Consider the following 13856-nt stretch of genomic DNA (forward strand, 5'->3'; position numbering starts at 1 on the left):
CTTTGTTATATATTACAGCAGGCAGGACACAAATGGCTGCTTTTAATAATATAAAAGCCCATTAGCTTCATTTACTGTTAATGTTAAAATAAACATGAGGCAATTTAGATATACTATTCCAATTTCACGGAAACTTTGATGTTTTTCTTCTCCAGTCACATAATTAAGGGAAAAGCTACTAATGATATTAAGTTTGTACAGTGTTAATGACAGAAACAAGCCACAGTAGAAATTGCAACCATTAATATGGAAAAATAAAATATTTAACATGAGAGATAAATGAAAGCAATTTTAATAAACTAAAATGAACGAAATTAATTTTAGAAACTTTCCCCGTTCTTAACATGCTACCATTCTATGACACATCTTGTGTATTTTTCTGGTCCAGATTATTTATAGAGGGTCTGGAGATTTATCTTTCTTATTACTCTTCTTTAAAACTAACATATTTTCTATTTCTACTGCCTATTGTTGTCTCCAAGGCAAAATTCTCCCCGATCTACACCCCTTAGTCTAACAGGGTCAAGGGTAAATTTACGCTATGAGGCAAATTATTGTGACCTGAGTTGGGGGTGGTAATCTATTAAGTGACTTAAGTAGGCGCAGTTGTTGGCATTCCAACAGAAACGGTCTCAAGTGTTTGGATCCACAGCTGGATGTGAATTTTGTTCAGAGCCAGGGGGTTGATTTAGGCTCATTGCTGAAAAGTACACCCCAGTAGGGTTTTTTTCTAGTATAAATAGAGAAGGGCCTGTATCTCTGGACTCATAAACCTCTTTGAATTTTAGGGACGGTCCAGTCCTTCGCAGCTTGGACCCATATGAAACATGTTAACTGCAGCTGATGTTACGACTGGCATTGTGTGAAACATTTTTGTAGTGAAATCCACAGCTAGGTAAGTTTTGGCTGGTTTGAGGTTTCGGAACAAGAGCCATACTTTCTGTTTGCCAGAAGGTTCCCTGAAATTGTACGAAACGGGTGTGCTCTCAGATGAGCGTAACTTTGAGTGTTAGTCTCACTTGCAAGTTATAAGGGGTAAAATTAACCACAGGAAGCGTAAGAAAGCTAGCTTTGTGACAGCAACTACGTGGGGACACAGCTTTGGGCTAAAACATTGGCTATTGCCCTTCTGTACACCCTATATGGGGCTTTTGGGCTACTCGGACTCAAATAAAGCCAGATTCCAGGGCTCCCCTGCAGCTGCCCAGCATGGAGACACTCCAGCATAACAATGTCATTCTACACATATAGCTACTCCCTACATTGCCTTACCTTGGAGTTTAATTGATGAGGAGATTCTTGAGTAGTGCCTCCATACCTAGGAGAATTTCACCAATAATTACTTAAATTAAGTATATAATGATTCCATCAGAAAGTGTGAAGTGTTCACCATTGGACTATGGGATGCAATGCTTATGCCCATGCTTTGATGTGATGCTTTAGGACTCTCCGTTTGGTTTCACTCAACCATGTGGCCGACATTAATGGATATTACTCTGAAAAGCAAAGTAGTTGTATAGACTGAAAGCTGTAGAGATGGGTGGAGGAGGTTGTGTGACTCTAGGTCTGTATTTACGGTGTGATTCAGGTTTAAGGTCTAAACATATCAAAGCTAGACTTTGGGTTCGGATTTGATCCAAGTGTTTTCCCCAATAATTGAAATTAGAGGTGGGGTGTTCAAATTTACGGGGAGGGGGGGAGTGGAAAACAACTAAATTGTCAACACTAGTTGTACGTAACTAGTTGACCACTGGGGGATTGTGGGGGGGGGGGGGGGGACACCCAGGAAATCCAGCACTGAAGTGGTGAGAATCTCACAAGATCAGCTGCTCTTGTAGAATTTATTAGCTTAGGACAAAAATCTTGTGAGAAAGCTGTTTCTATAAGCTCCCAGCAAAGTCCAGTTTTAGTTCAGGATTCAAGCCTGAATGAAAACCAGAGGAACAGGTCTGGAACTGGAGATTGGTTGGAACCTTTTGAAATTTCAAAGCAGCTTGGTTTGAAGTCATGGGTTTTGCCCCAGTCTTAAAGCTTAATGTCTCAAGTACCACTCATTGAGTGACTCCTGATCTGAAGTGTGTGTGTGTGTGTGTGAGTGAAAGAGAGAGAGATAGAAATTAGGAGAGAGGCTCTAATGTACAGATGTGTACTGTACCTAGCACAAAAGTGAGCCCAATCCTGATTGGAACCTCCAGTTAGTACAGAAGAATAATAATGAAAATTAAACTTTCTTACTATACAAGACTTGAGAAGAGATTGGAAGCAAGGAACAAAGTACAGTAATGATGGAAAAAGCATTATCCTATGAGATGAACAGTTAAATTTTGGATAGTCATCGTCAAAGCTCTTCTGTCAGATGACTCTAATAGTCCATTGGCTTCTATTTTATTCTGTGCAATTTCTTATACCATGCTCATCATTGTAGAATATGAGCACTCTCCAGCAGTGCATTAAGCAACATGACTAACATCTGTCATGTGTTTTTCTGCCTTTGTTCTCTCCTCCACTCCTTGGAGTGAGAAATGTATGAAGTGGAGTGTATTGTTTTGCTGGGGTATTTTGGGCAGTTTTTTAACATATGTGTTGCTGTTAGAGAAGTCAAGGTCAAAGAAATGTGCCTTGCACTTTGAGCAGAAAGTGGTGAGCTTCATGATTGTCCTTAGTTCCTGGCAGGGTGGGTGGTCATTACACTGACTTGGCCCAGCCCTTGAGAAAACTCTGTCTCCCGCTCAGATGAGTTTTATCCTTACTGACGAGAATTCCATTGTGCCAGTGGAGCAAATGTGTTGGCCATGGTCTTCACCCAAAAGTCTTACGCTCTTTTAGATGCACTGGTTTTAGGTCATGGGTGCCTTACAGATAAGAATTGTGGCCTTGAACTTGATGCAAAATTCTATGGGAAGCCAATGTAGGTAGTAAATGACACGTCTGTTGTGTTCGCGGTAGCTTGTGTTGCTGAGGAGGTGAGCTGTGGTGTCCTATACTAGCTGGTGTTTCCTATGTGCTGAAAGCTTCATGCCCGGGTATATCACATTGCTCTAGTCCAGCTAAGAAGTGGCATGAATGATTGAGGCCAAGTCATCATCCACCAGGATGGGACAGAGTCTTCTGGCCAACTGGAGATGGTAGAAAGCATTACTTGTGGATTCTGCTATGTGAGCACTCCTCAACTGCAGACTGAATTGACGAATTGTCGGTGTATACCCTTCAACCAGCAGAGACTGCACCATGGCTGCAGACTCTTCAAAATGCTCTCCTCTGCCCACCAGCATTACCTCTGCCTTTCTCGGATTCAGCTTCAGCCAACTGTTCTTCATCCATGAGCCGATCTCATCCAAGCACTGGGCCATCTTGGTGGCAGCAGTGTGGTTGTATGTGGCGAAGGATAGGTAGAGCTGTGTGTCATCTGCATGTTGCTGGCCCTTGAGTCCATATTGACTGAACAGTTCATCCATTGGCTGCATGTTGATGTTGGAAAGGACTGGAGCGAGAATTGGGAGACTCCACAAGCGAAGGGTCCAGTCGCAGAGGTTCAGTTTCCCATCACTACTCTTGGGGTGCATCCCTCCGGGAAAGACTCAGAACCTTTTTTGCGCACCCTGCCACCTCTCTCAGGAGAAACATCAGGATCTCATGGTCGACAGTGTTGAATGCTGCAGAGAGGTCCAGGGGGATTAGGACAGCCCAGCATTGTTCTTCAAGCTCATTCTTCTCAATTATCCCTACCCTATAGGGTTGAAACTACAGATTATTTACTGCACAGTCACACTCTGAGATACTTTATACATTTCCAAAGTTTGGAGCGGCATGTGTAACATCTGCTTAATATTCACCCTGCTCCGCCCTATATCTCTTCCCCATCATCAGCTCCATTGCGCCAACCTGTGGCAGGGTTTTAAAGGAAGCCATTTTTTAGAAACAGTGTGGTGATTTATTTTATTCTGATTCATTTATTTACAGGAAATGATTAATTAAATAAATTATATTTGTTGCTATTAATTGTTTTGCCAACAACACAAAGATAATCGTAGCATGCTGACAATCACTTGCAATCAATTATCCACACACCACTGGTGTCAATGAATCACAGCTCCTACCTGGTGGGAGCGTCACTGTTGGTGCCATTGAGGCATTTAAGCAATAATGTATAACGCAGAGGATATTATACTACATTTTCCGACAGGCTGAGAGATTGATATGCAAGCCAAAGGGAAATGCATTAAACAACTTAACTGTCTGGAAATCCAGCATAATGAACATCCAAAGGTACCTTATTACTCGTTCAGTGTAGCTTGCCTTTATTTATTTGTTAACATTTATATTTTCCTTAAATTAGTTCTTGTGTGGGAAGCACTTCCACTCCCACTGAGGGCCCTATCCTGCTGGCAGTGAAGAGATTGCTCAAACCCCCTTGACTCAGTGGTTCAGATTCACAGTCACAGTGACGGCTGGCACTAAGGGGCTGTGGGGTGGGCACGATGCCCCCGGCACTGGGAACATGTATGCCGGGTACAGACCTACCTCCACCAGCTCTGTTCCACCTCTACAAAACCCTCCCTGCAGGGCTTATTCTGGGGCGGGCCATAGAAGGAAGGTGGTGAATATTAGATTATTAGTCCTGCCATGAGTGGAGGGGTCTGGAGTAGATGATCTCTCAAGGTCCCTTCCAGTCCTATGATTCTATGAATCTAGGGTAAAAGGAAGCCAGGCCAGGGAGTCCTGTAATTCTATACCCCCACAGTGGGGCGTAGGGGTCATGGCAATTGGGGCACAAGTTAGAAGTCAGACGGAACGCTTCAGAGGTCAATGCTTTTTTGTGGGGGTGACTCAGAAGCCACCACTTCCTGATCCTTGCCCAGTGCAGAACCTGGCCCCCGAGGTCTGATTCTCCACCACCTTGTGCTGTCTGTGTCCATTCTGATGTAGCAGTGTTCTGCACAGGTGTAACGGATCACACAAGGCGAAGGTCAGCGGGAAATTAGGCCTCTAAATGCCTTGTGAAATGCATCAGACTTCACCAGCAAGAATGGGTAGGAAGCTTTTTGCTTTATTATTTTTGCATTTTAAAGACTTCTCATTGCATGAACTGTGAAGAATATTCCATTTAGTTGCATATTGCATGTGTTTTGCTCCCTGCTCCCCTTTGGGGGTTGGTTGGTTTTTTGGGTTGGTTGGGTATTTTCAAGGTATAGAGACCCTTTTTTGCATTAAAGCAGGATCTTTGCTCAATAAATGTGCATCTGCTCCTGGTTTCAATTTCCACCCAAAATCCTACTCCTCTGTTTGTAACATCACCATTGGCAGCTTTATGACTTAACGTAGAGCAGAGGAGATGGACTCTCTTGTGACAAAGTTACTATTTTTCTGCTAATGCTTTTTATAATAAGACTTACTAAGGAGAAGAAGCATGGGACAGAAAGGTAGGAGAGCTGCATTGTTGTGCTGTGCGACCTTGGGCAGGTCACTTAGAATATGTCTACATTCCACACTAAGCCTGGGCTCTGACTCAGGTTAGAGCTCAAACTCCATCCCTCCCTCCCCGCCATCCGCACAAAAATCACTCTGACTCGGGTGAGCAAGCACTCAGGGCCTAGGGCCTACGTGGGAGGTGGGTCTGAGCCTGAGTCCCACTGTGACTTAGGTCCAAGCCCAAGCCCTGTCGTTCTGCAGTGTGGACGCAGGTCAACCCATGAACTTGTCAGAAGACCTGCTTAGCCCAGTATGGCTGCGTTAGCACAGCTGGGAGACCATGGTCCGGCAACTGTAAACCCAGGTTTACAATGCAATATGGACGCTCAAGTGCGAGCTTGGAAACACTGAATCCACAAGCCAGGTCCCACAGACCCAGGCTCACAATGCAGTGTGGACATACCCTTATGGCCAGATCAATCTAAAACGGGGACATGTCGCTTATCAGACTCCGCTAGGCACACATTACCACGGACAGGACTAACCATCTAAACGGGTTCTTCCCATTATAGCAAAGATTCCCACAGGGGTCAGCTGCATCCTGTTGTTGCTAAAAAAGAAAATGCAATTGTAGGTTGCATTAACAAAGGCATAGCATGCAAATCATGGGAGGTGATAGTACCGCTCTAATCGGCGCTGGTTAGGCCTCAGCTGGAGAACTGTGTCCAATTTTGGTCGCAAGTGTATAGAAAGGATGTAGAGAAACTGGAAAGGATCCAAAAGGGAGTAACAAAGATGATCAAAGAGATGGAACATAAGCCACACGAGAAAGGGCTGAAGGCTGAGTACGTTTAGTTTGGAAAAGAGGAGATTAAAAGCGGGGTATGACAGCGGTCTTCAAACACTTGAAGGGCTGCCATAAAAAAGATGGAGAAAAGTTGTTCTCTCTTGCTACAGAGGGCAGGACAAGAGGCAATGGGTTCAAACTACAGCAGAGCAGATTTAGATTAAATCTGAGTAAAAACTTCCTAACTGTAAGAACAGTAGGACAAAAAGAAAAGGAGTACTTGTGGCACCTTAGAGACTAACAAATTTATTTGAGCATGAGCTTTCGTGAGCTACAGCTCACAGTAGAACAGACTTGCCTAGGGAAGACATGGAAGCTCCTTCACTGGAGGTTTTCAAAAAGATGCTGGGTAGGCATCTGTCTTGGATGGTTTAGACACAACAAATCCTGCATCTTGGGTCCTTACGGTCGCTGCTAACCCTGTGAGTCTATGATTCTGTCCCTAAGTAGGCACTTCCTCACCGTCCATTTGAGCACGAAGGATATACTGGCTCATTGTGTCATTGTGCTCAGTGTCTCAATGCAGGGTGGCCTTACGGGAAGTATCTTAAAGGTAGGCAGCAGTGCTGGATATCTGTGGATGAGTGCGGATATTAAGATATGTGGAAATAAGCCCTGGATTTCTCATACTGCCCAAGATATGTGTGTCTGTAGAATTTGGCTGATGCAGTGCAAACGGGTCAGCTGAGACTGTCAGATTCACCCCATCAATGACTTAGTGTCAGATTATACACAAGAACCCACAAACAAAACAATTGTTCCATCTTCAGGGCCCTTCACAAGCATTAACTAGTCAATCCTCACGTCACCCCTGGGAGCTCAGTATGGAGTATGGAAGTGAGCTTTATCATTCCCACAGGGAAACTGAGGCAAGGAGGATAAGTCAGTTGCTTGAGGCCACAGATGGAGTCAGGGTCAGAGCCAAAATTACAACCCAGAAGTCCCTGGCTTGCAATTCTGTGCTCCAACTACACTTCCCTTTCTCAAGGTCTATATTTAATTTACTTTCCCATCAGTCCCTTATAGTGGCCTCTAAAGTCTCATTTACCATAGACATTTTCCTATAAAATATTTCCACTGGTGCCAGCATGGATTTCACTCCACCAGCAATCAGTAACAGCTGGAGCTCCAGGTGCCACCAGCGTTTTATGCACTGTCTCATCTCACTCTTCTCAGAGCAATTCTAGATGTCACAGCTGCAAAAGCACCAGTGACCTTCTGGAGCCCTGTGTATGCTGGGCCTCCCATCATTGCTGTACTGATTGAGCTGCATTGGTGTTCACAACAGTGAAATATTTCAGGAAGGAAGGTTTAGTGCAGACAAGGCTGTTGAGTTCAGGGATGTCTGAGCTCTTTAGACATACCAGAAGGACATTAAATCGAACGTATTCAGTGCTAAGAATTATGGTTTTCTTAAAAACCTAAAGTGTATAATTAAATTATAGCATCTGAGATTGGAAAAGCTCTCTCACTTGTTCGGGGAAAATTAAGACATTTTAATAACATGTCATAAGTTTTACAGTTATTGGATTTTTAAATTGTTTACAAAAGCAATATTGTTAAATTGCATCGTTTCCTACCCCCTACCCCCCAAGTCTTTTGATAAAAAGAATAAACTAACAATAATGTTCCCAGGAGGTAAAACAAAATTGCATTTCACTTTTGTTATTTGTTTAATTATCCATTCAGCCAGTCAGTATATAAAACTCATTTTCTGCAGAGTTCGTTCTGAAAGTCTGCAGCACCAGCTGTAACTGCAAACAGAATTCAACTTTTATTTAACATTAATAAGCCAAAGACAATTGTGGGGTTTCTGGGTAGTAATACAACCTTTCCTACACATCCAGCAGGTTTAAAGGGGGTGCTTTCAGGTGGTTTAGACCCAGAGTTAAGTTCTTGTAGGAAAAAAGTAACAATGGGGTCACAAAGAGTCATTGCTTTTTAAACTGAACTCCAATGGGGCCTCTGCTTAAAAAAGCAACAGCCCACTATGGCCCAATAACAATAAGATTTTACAGAACCAAATAGCAATTAGGGTTGGGTAAATCATGCACGGATTGAGGGGTTTTTTGTGAGCCTTTCAAGCTATATTTTGTGTTTGGAAAAATCATATGATATTTTGTAATATTTGTTTTTCTCCTGTCCTTCAAACTAGTGGTGAGCCCGAGCTGCAAGGTTTTGATCTGTAGCTGGATTTCAGATGCCACAAACTGGGTAGTGTTTACAGCTGGGATTTTGATTTGGCCTGGTATAAAGAGAGGAACTATTTGCAAAACTGGTCATTGTTTATATACAGCTTTGTTTTGGAGTGCATTTATCATCAGGTTTTATTTACAGTCAGATTTCAGCTCCCTTCAGAGTTCTCAAGTGCTCAGTTTTGATATTTAGATTCAGACCCATCTGTATTTTAAAACGGTGTTGTTAATCATTTTTTTTATTATCTATTAATCATGTTTATCGCAGCACTGCCTAAGGGACAATCTAGAATGGGGCCCATTGTGCTTGGTACTATACAAACATAAAGTAGCAGGCAGTCTGTGCCCTGAAGAGCTTACAGTGTAAACAGACCACACAGCCACAGGGTGGGGGAAGGCAAAGCACACAAGCAGAGTGAACAGTGTGAAGGCAGCAAACATCATATTAGTGCCAGGCCGGGGAAGCGATTGTGAGGATGGGGGAGGGTTAGGGTTGGAGGGTTTTCCCAAGGGAGCTTCAATATTTTTAATAATTGTTTTTCTAGACAAAGGGAACTTTGTGTTTTATATCAGGGATCGCTGAAGAACCATCTAACAAATTGATCGATTGCCTCTATAAATATACATATTCTACAGTACAACCTCAGAGTTACGAACGCCTCGGGAATGGCGGTTGTTCGTAACTCTGAACAAAATGTTACGGTTGTTCTTTCAAAAGCTTACAACTGAACATTGGACTTAATGCAGCTTTGAAACTTTACTGTGCAGAAGAAAAATGCTGCTTTCCCTTAATTTTTTTAGTAGTTTATGTTTAACCCAGCACTATACAGTATTTGTTTGTTGGGGTTTTTTGGTCTCTGCTGCTGCCTGATTGTGTACTTCCAGTTCCAAATGAGGTGTGTGGTTGACGGGTCAGTTCGTAACTCTGCTGTTTGTCACAATGAGGTTCCACGGTACAGTATAACTATACTTCCTGCAGATTTTTCCCTTCTGCTCCTGTTTTCACAGTCTGAGATAAGCAAAGCACAAAGTCGCTAGCATCTGCATTCAAGACAGTCTTTCAGAACAACGATGCTGTCGGTGGTTTTCATATTAGGCAGAATAGGTTCCTGCACTGGAGCTGAGCAAACAATTGATTTTTTTTTTCCCCAGTTTGGTGGCTGAACCAAAAGCATTGAAAAAAAAATCGTTTTGAGTTAACCTGAAACAGAAATTCTTTTCCGTTTTTTCATTGTGTTTAGGTTTTGGTTGTTTTTATCTTGTTTTAATTTTTAAAAAATAAATCCAGCTAAGTTTTCAAATGAATTGTCTTTTCAACATGAAAAGCTGAACGGGTTTGTTTTGAACATGTCAAAACCAAACCAAAACATTTTGACTTTTTCAAAGAAAATTCCTTTGCGCGGGCGGTAGGGAGGCTATTCTCTGAATTCATAGATCGTTTCAGTTGACCCGAAACTGCATCTTTCCACTAACGAATTATTCATCAAAAAAAATTTGCCCACCTCTACCATCCATCCATAATATTAATAGAAACTTTCCTTAATATTTCTGGGGAATGTCACTGGAATTAGTTTTCTGTTTCAGTTTAAACATTCCTCTTGCATCTTAAACTCTACAGCACTAGACTTGAACAGGGGAACCATTAAGAGAAACTGACTAGGAAGGAATCCTAAACTAACATGTAACTGGCAAGTCTAATTTCACTGCCCAAGATAGGTGAAGTGCCAAAAGCAGTTAGCCAGTGTGGATGGTGAAAAGCAAAGACGTTTTAGATTTAAATGTAATAAGCAGAGGGCTGGGGTCCTACCTTTGCTGCAGGGAGCCAGCACATGCAAGGAAGAACAAAGCCAGACACGTCCTTTTCACAAAAGGGCAGGATTTTCACAATGGGCTGGGAGACACTACACTTTGCTTCTCCTCTAAGTAGCGTAGTTACCAGCTATGGGCTGGCACTTACTGTTATGTGCGCTAGCCAGCTGGGGAGATGGACACACCCCTCATCCCAGGGGCCATTCTCTTGCAAGTGCATTAGCTACTTTTAGACAAATCTCTCCACCTAGAGTGTGCTCTGATAATATTCTGCATGGCTGTTGTGGTGGGAAAAGGGTTCCCTACATCCCTGTTCTGTAGTCTCCTTGCACACTATCTCAGCATGGTCAGAACTAGGACTTCAGGTGTCACAAGTTAGCGTGGGGGTGATCAGGCCAGGGCTCTAGCGATCTGTTTTAGGTTCTGATGCAGCCCTGTGATGGGGTGTACTGCCCACACCAGCCCTGAGAAAGTTGAATTAGGCCAGCTTGGCCCAATCAGACAATTAAGCTTCAAATGGGGGAGATGTAGGCTGAGTGGAGGGTACTAATTAGAAGGAAGCTCACCTGGGAGGAACAGGTGGGGCATCTATAAAGCCAGCAACAGAGTGAGAGCCTCAGGGAGGAAGCCTGTAGCCTCTGTCCCTGAGGAGGAGGAGCCAGGAGCCCAGGAGGATGGGTTTACCTAGTAGGCCTAAGACAGAGAGGTCTGGTTAGGGAGGCTCGTGAAGGAGAAGCCGAAAGAAGCAGGGCATGAAGTAAGCAGTACGGGTTGGTGAAGTCCCACACCAACTCTTCCTTACAGGGCCCTGGAACGCAGAGTAGAGGGTGAGAGCCTGAGTTCCTTTACCAGCCATGGTGGGTCTGAGGCCAGCCTGACACTGTTGGTGCAGAAGGTCCTTGAAAGACTCGCCCAGAAGGGGAAATTACAGCGTGACCTGGCTGGAGAGCCGAGTCACAAACCAGCTGTATTGCAACTCCATGTGTGAGAGGAGAACTGCAAAGGTGAAAACCAGAAGGGGGGTGCTGAATTGAGAGGGGCTAATCCCCAGAAGAAGGCACCGCCCGGTGGTGAATAGAGCACTCCAGGATAAGCCCCCATCACTACAGTATCTGAGTGCTTCACACTTGTTAATCTGTTCATCCTCACAAAACCCCTGTGAGGCAGGGCAGGCTGTTATCCCCATTGGGGAGCTGAGGCACAGAGACACTAAGTGATTTGCCCAAGGTCACACAGGAAGCCTGTTGCAGAGTAGAGAATTGAACTCTGGTCTCTCTGAAGCCCTAAGGTACTCCTTACCCACTGGACCATCCTTCCAGAGGTCAGGGTTGAGGCTGAATCTGAACCATGGTTCAATGCACCTAAAGCTTGGAAGCAGCTGCTCTCTTGCAAGCAAGCCCCTCAGCTCAGACGTGTTTTGTGAGATTGTTGCTGTTTTGGACCAAGCTATAAGGAGAATGGTTGTTCATGTGAGATTCAGGCTGCATCCATGAGGGAGCCAATAAACATGCGCCTTCTGCTTTGGATCTGACTAGGACCAAAAGCACAACATAGGGTGTGGGTTTGCTGCAGACCCACTGTGAAGTTCAAAAAGGGCTGGCTTTGGAGTTCCGCTTTGGCCCACCGCTGATGGTTGGTAACACACATAAGAAAACCTGTTTATGAAAAAGGTAACTATGGATAAGTTGGTTTCCCTTTAGTAAAACAATGGGCCAATTGAACTGCACTGAAAGAGTCGCTCTAGGGATGAAGTCGGCTCCAAATGAGTTTAAAATGCCAACTAATATTACCAAACTGAACAGCCAGGGCAAATGTAGCCATGAGGTCGTTGGGCAAAACTCCATTAGCCTCAAAAGAGTTGCACCTGTGGGCTAATCAGAGAATCCATGGCCTGACTCCATGGGTTTGCATTGTTTTCTTTTGAGAGGTACATTTTTAGCCAAGCCAACATTAAAAATTCCAGTGTTACAGCAAGAGAGAGCTATTTACGCGGCGTTTAGTCAGGGCTTTGGTGGGCATGTGCCTTGTGAGGTCAATTTGTGAAAGGATACGTGTCAACCTGCCTACGTAATATACATATATCAATACTCATGTAAGTATTTCAGTCCTATTGGCGAGTGCTCTGAGACTGACATTACAGTCACAGAATGTCAGAAAGAGAGACTCCTACTCCAACTAGCTGATAAAGCTTATTGGTTTTTTAATGTGTACACAGAATGTGAGGGGAGGTTATTAAGAAGAATGAATTCCTTCAATAAATCCTTAAGCCATAAAGATATTTGACTCCTCGTTTGCACATTTTCTCTTGGGATCAATCCAAGTGGAAAAGCTTGCGGATAAAAAATAAAGGAAAACAAATATTTGCAAGAAATTATAAGATCTATGCTATACCGGACAATCATTCAGCATGTGTTAATAAGTGGCAGGGTAATAATTCAGAATTGATCAAATACTGGGTGGTCCGATGCAATTCAGTGACTCCAAATGTCCCAGAGCTGGACGATCTCACAAAGGGATACTCTGATGAGTTGTATGGCTTTCAGTTTCCATCCCACTTAGCTGCAGCTATTGACAAGCAGATTTGTAGCATAAAAAAAGGATTTAAGACTTGCCCAAGGTTAAATACATAACAGACCAGGACCTCGCTAAGCAATGCCGCTGCTGTTTAAGAAGAAAAGATTCATCGCCTTATTCACTGTGTATTCAAAGGATGTCATTGCATAGCCGGAGCTTTAACACAGGTTCTTGCCCTTCTCCAGAAATTATACAATCAGCTTGTAATAACACTTTTCCTTTCATTAGAGAACACCAAAGTGTTTCACATACCTCACAGCACGCTGGTAAAGTAGAGAATGTATTGTTCTCACGGTAGAGGTGAGGAAACTGAGGCACACAGAGACGGGAAGTGATTTGGCCAACACTACCCAGGAAATCTGTAAGACAGCACCCAGATTTTCTGACTCCTGCTCCTGTTCTCTACCCCTAGGACATCCTTCTCCGCTCATCCAGCATTAGCTGTTAGGGTCCACGCAATCTGAAGCAAGACTCTCAGAGCTAATTGAAGATCTGCGTAGTGCTTCCTCTGGGTATCATGTTTCTTGTTTTCCTAACAGTGTTTCCGTTGCCTAGAAGGGCTCAGATCTTTCCATTTCCTGAAATGTTTTGGATGCTTGAGCAGCTTCTTAATCATAGTCAGTCTCCTCCTTCCAAACCTCCCAGCCTAGATGATCCCCTGGGCCGGATTCTGTGATCCTTAGTGGAGGGAATATCTCTTTGAAGTCTGTGGGAGTTTTGCTTGCATAAATGCTACAGAATCAGGCCCATTGTACTGTGCCTGCTTGCCCTTACTTTGTACGCTCTTTGGGACAGAGAAAGGTTACCTTTGTCAGTGCCACGTGCACTGACGACACTGGCCCAATGGTGAGGCCTGATCCAGCGAGAGGCTGAAGGACCCTCAAATCCCTTTGGCTTTGCTGAGACTCGAGGATACTCAGCCCCATGTCAGATTGACCCACCCTCACAAAATAAAGAAATGCACAGGAAAATCAATCCAGACAGGCTCATCATTGGCGCCTCCTGGTTCAGGGGGATATGGG

The 13856-nt window shown here is 43.8% G+C and overlaps 1 long non-coding RNA gene across 1 annotated transcript; it reads right to left on the reverse strand.

Moving 5' to 3' along the window:
• Positions 1 to 271: 271 nt before the first annotated feature.
• Positions 272 to 13414, reverse strand: LOC122461914. The gene is made up of 2 exons (XR_006284165.1): positions 13087 to 13414; positions 272 to 3727 (listed from the first exon to the last, which is right to left on the reverse strand). It is a non-coding gene; the product is annotated as an uncharacterized LOC122461914 (long non-coding RNA).
• Positions 13415 to 13856: the final 442 nt, after the last annotated feature.

This window comes from Chelonia mydas, chromosome 10 (assembly GCF_015237465.2).
Source record: "Chelonia mydas isolate rCheMyd1 chromosome 10, rCheMyd1.pri.v2, whole genome shotgun sequence".
Taxonomy (NCBI): domain Eukaryota; kingdom Metazoa; phylum Chordata; order Testudines; family Cheloniidae; genus Chelonia; species Chelonia mydas.